We start from the raw sequence: 4,820 nt of genomic DNA on the forward strand, positions 1-4,820 counted from the left end.
ATCTAATAATATAAAAAAAAAAATCACTCCAATACTTGCATTTAAAATTAAAATAGAATAAATAAGTATATTAAGCTAAAAGTTTAAAGTAATAAATATTAAATTTCATAGATATATAAAATAATGTAGATAAAAAATGTGTAATTTCGGGTGAATAATCGAACGTGGGCTGGAACAGGGCATCGAGTACATTAGACAGTCACTATAGGACTTATCTACTAGGAATGGACCAATGATGATATAAAGGTATAGTTTTGACACTCACTTTTATATAACACAGACAGATTTTATACTAACTACATTAACCGCAAAGGATTTGAACCCCGGCTCTTGCCTTTTTGCTGAAAGTACATGAAAGTTACTGCATTACTAATAATCTTTAAGTAAATCTTTTGCTAGGACTAAATATGCGGCAATTTTTTATTTTTATTGAAATAATACATTCTGCCACACTTCATGGGAAAGGGTCATTGTGGCTGTACGTAGTCAATTATACCATTTATACATACTAAATAAAAAAAGTAAAAAATAGTAAATAAATAATAATAAAATGGATAATATTAATAAAATAATATGTTAGACAAACAAAAGAAAATTATTGTATTATATTTACCTTTGTAAAGTACGTATTGAAAATATTGTATTATATTTACCGTATATTAAAATAAAGTTATCTCTGATTACAGTTATAAGAATATCTCAAAAAGACGTTTTTTGAAGTTGCTGCGTTCTTAGTAAGCAGAGAAGCAGGTTACCCGCCCTACATATTTATAGTAATAAATAAATGGTAATTGAGAAACACAATACTTTAAACTTTTGAAAGTTTTTTTCAATTTCCATTAAAATACTGAACGCTTTTGGCCTTCTTTTAGCTACCTCCATCCATGTCGCGAATTACAATTGGCGAAAGACCACATCCACAATATTTTGTGAAAACTACACAAAACTCGTTCTGAATGTAAATTTTATTAAATTGAACATTAAAAAAATGTTCGTTTTCGTCGTCACTTAATGAGTGACTAATGTCCTAGATGAGAGAAAATATATTTATTTTTTAAAATAAATTCCGAAATAATAAATTCTAGGAGAAAAACAAAAGAAACAAATTTTATGCGGACAATTCTACAAATTAAAAATGTTTTGATTCTTTTTTTAATGATTTTCTCATGGCATTAAGGGCCAGTTGGACCAGACCCCGGTTTAACTAAGATTAGTCCAAGAGTAAAGTAAAACTCCGGTAAGTTAGCTGCTCTTTCTGGTTTACAGTTTTTGTGAACTAGGTCACCAGTCGCTGAAAAAACTCTTTATCCGACTCTTGTAAAAAATGATTTGGTTGAGGACGAAATACTCTTTTTCATCATTATCTGAGCTTCTAATTCTTTGAAGGCCTTGTTGTCGGTCAAATCGTCTACCTCGATCAAATCCATTGTATTGAGTTAGGACAGAAACGGAATAATAATAGAATACACCTTCGCTAGATAACAGATTGCAACTGGAACTATGGAAGGTTCCTCTTAGGTTAATTATCTTAGTTCCTTTAACTTAGATTTTCTCTTTAACTTGGTTTAACAGCCTATCATAGCCAAGTAAAGTTTATCTCCAGATTTGAAGATTATCTTTTCTAGTGCAACGGATAATTTGTGATTTTACGTGAGATATTAGAATTCTTGGTTAAAATTGGCGCACTCGGCCCGAAGGTTTTGAGAATCCAACCACTATAATTACTAAAAGAATCCTTGTTGGTTTGGCAGACTATCTGTTCAAAATTTTGGATCAAATGAAAAATAAATAAATGATAAGTTTTGGGTCATTGATGATTCTTATGTACGTTTCTTTCTCTTTCCTTTTCAACATTTTTTTTTTCATCGAAGATCTCTACTGCCACAGAGTGGAAATGTCAAAATTCGTTTCTCAGTACTGCCATGAATTAAATATTGACTGACTCGGATGGGAATCGAACCAAGAACGTTCTGAGTCTCGTTTCTAATTGCTCGGATATCATGTTCCCCCATATCGACACTTGTTGAAATCTTTTTCTAAAACCAATTAGAGACATTTGTCATTGCCGTTGACATTTAAAATACCCAGAGACCTTTTTTTTTTATTTTATTTTAAAAATTATCTTCCTAACATTTCTCTCTGATCTCCAATCATCCATATGGTATGACAAGTATTTTGGAATTCCGAATAACTGGTATTTTTTACTAAAGTAGGACTTTAGAGGGCAAATCATCAAAAATTTTGATAGTGCAAATTGTGCAATCAAAATTTTTAATTTCATAAGCTAATAAAATTCTTGTTCTTAATGTAAGATTGTTCTTTTACAATATGTGTATCCCTTCCGGAATATTGTTATTTATCATTATAATCGGTCAATTGAGGTTCGAGTTATTAAATATATTTGTCCTAAGTAAAATTAAGTGCACAAATAGTTATATATTAATTTACTGATTGTAAAGTCAAAACTCGTAACATATAGAATACAATTACAATAAATTAGTGAGACCGGAATTTTTTTTTGTTTGTAGTTACAATATTCTGATCTATTCTTGGATGTTGGGTGCGATGATCTAGTCAAAATGATTAAAACTTCTGTTGAATATTGATGATAAATCTAAATAAAAGGTGTTAGACGGTGGTGAGTGATTAGTTCTGCAAATTTAAGCAGACGTGAAATACCTCTTATTTTACTTGTGGTATTTATTCATTTGTAAGGAGCCAAGATTAGGTTAATATTTTTCCAGGCAATGGATTACTTGCACATTACGCCCTTTCTAGGTTTTCTATTAACTATTTGCAGTTTTATTCTTGTTTTTATATTTAAATTTTTTTAGGAAATACCACTTTGTAATGTAATGTGAAACGAATTTCCTACTTTCCTTTCCTTTCCTTTTTTACATTTTATTATTTCTATTGGTATCATCAATTTATATCATTACTTACATTCTTGATTGCATTTAAATATTTCCTTTTTTTTTTTATGAGTATTATATTTAATACATTCAATTTTCTTTTCATTCCATGATTTAATTACTACTCCAACATTTTTGTGTATAATTGATTATCTTTAAATACTTTTATGATGTTACTGAATTGCTATAGAAGCTTCATGTAGAAAATTGTCCCCCATCATTACATGTTGGATAGTTAATAGGTACTGATAGATTTTGAATTTTGGTTGGTCCTCTTTTGTAATTAATTGTATTTGAGTTGGGTTGGTACGAGCAATCGGTATCTTGCTTTTTTTTTACGTATTTCTTAAGTTGTTGTCAGTGGAATTTCTACCAATGGAGTTATCAAGATTAGGGTCGTCGTGAAAGGTGGACAGGAGGTGGTATAAACCCATTAATTCGAAAACCCGAAAAGCTGGGAAATTTAAAATCCTACATTAAACTGCAAAAATTGTGGTGATTACTCAAAGAGGTTAGTATAATAAAAATTGCTTACATAGTAGAAACTATTTGGTCAGTTTTCGAAAAACTGTTTCTTGGAATACTCCCCAAATTTCCGTTAGTTTAGAAAAATCCGGTAAAATTTTCTGACGAATTTTAGATTTAGCCCTCCTCCGCTCCATGAGCTTTTTTCGAATAAATAGATATATCTGAGCTGGTTTATTTTTCTTTTAAATCCTCATTGGAAAGATCAAGTCATTTTAGCGGTGGCTTTAACAACCATTACCCTTCTAGGTGTGAAATATCTTTGAAGGCGGTGGTACATCGAGGACGAAGGTATTGCTGCAAGTAATGCTTGCTCCGAATAGAACCTCCGTTAGAAGCTGCCACAATACTCCTCACCGACCCTTCCACAATGGTCCGGAACGGTCCTCCAGAGCTGCTTCTGCAGACTACGGCCGGCCGACCCGGAGGACGGGCCATCCCCGTTGCCCAGGACCCCGTTATCCCGAGGAAGTGGTAGAGGGGACTCCCCTCTCCAGGTTCAACATCCTGGCCCCCGACAGACGGTCCACCACCGCTGCCAAGGACACACCCTCCTCCACAGGTAGGTTCTGCTTCTCTTATCTATGGTAGTCACTCTAGGGTTCTGTCTTATCAGTCTGGCCGTCGCTACAATGTTTCCAACATTCTTGATCCTCTGGTATGTTCTTTTACAATGGAAGAATTGGTCCTCCGAGTCCTTTCCGGGAGGAATTTTCAGTGAAACTTCATTTAATGTTAGATTGTGCCAACTAGAACAGATATAGCGCAGAAAATACGAGGAATTACAGTGCCCAACCAGTCTTTCTTGATATCCTCGGCTGTCAAAGTACACAGTAACCATTCGAACCGGTCTGAGTACATATTTCTTATATTCTATAGACATATATCTAATTTTTCGGAAGAAAAGTTTAAACAGATCTTTCCTTCCAAACAAAACTATACTCGGTATTTTTTTTTTATTTTAGTCTATACCTCAAGATAAAGCAAAAACTTTTCGGTTCCTCGAACGTATAGGACAAAGTTTCAAATTTCCCAAGTTTACATGAGAGTGGTTTTAAGTGAGTAATACCCTTATAATTGTTATAAGAACCTATACCTCTGAATGAAAAATTGTAATAGTGCTAAATTGATAAACAAAAAAAAAATTGACGTAATATTTTATCACAAAGGTACACCAATAAAGATATTTTGATACATAAATATAATTATGCGATAATTCATCATTAAAAGAAACTTCATTTTAATTGTTGAATATTCCCAGTAAGGACCAAAATATTTTCATAATCACCTCGCGACGTATCTGGGTAGTAAACTTTAAATAAAACAGTATGATTCATTCATTTTAATGGATTACGTAGACTAATTTAGGATCCAAAATAGTCT

The 4,820-nt window shown here is 32.4% G+C and overlaps 1 protein-coding gene across 1 annotated transcript in view; it reads left to right on the forward strand.

Moving 5' to 3' along the window:
- The first annotated feature begins 692 nt into the window (after positions 1–692).
- Np (Notopleural) overlaps positions 693–4,820 on the forward strand; it is a 162,375-nt gene continuing 158,247 nt past the window's right edge. The window contains exons 1-2 of the mRNA XM_067051594.1: positions 693–787; positions 3,687–3,999. The gene's annotated coding sequence lies outside the window, so the exon portion shown is untranslated. The remainder of the gene's footprint in view (positions 788–3,686; positions 4,000–4,820) is intronic.

The sequence above is a fragment of the Halyomorpha halys genome, unplaced genomic scaffold (assembly GCF_000696795.3).
Source record: "Halyomorpha halys isolate HHAL.00 unplaced genomic scaffold, Hhal_1.1 Scaffold18.1, whole genome shotgun sequence".
NCBI lineage: Eukaryota > Metazoa > Arthropoda > Insecta > Hemiptera > Pentatomidae > Halyomorpha > Halyomorpha halys.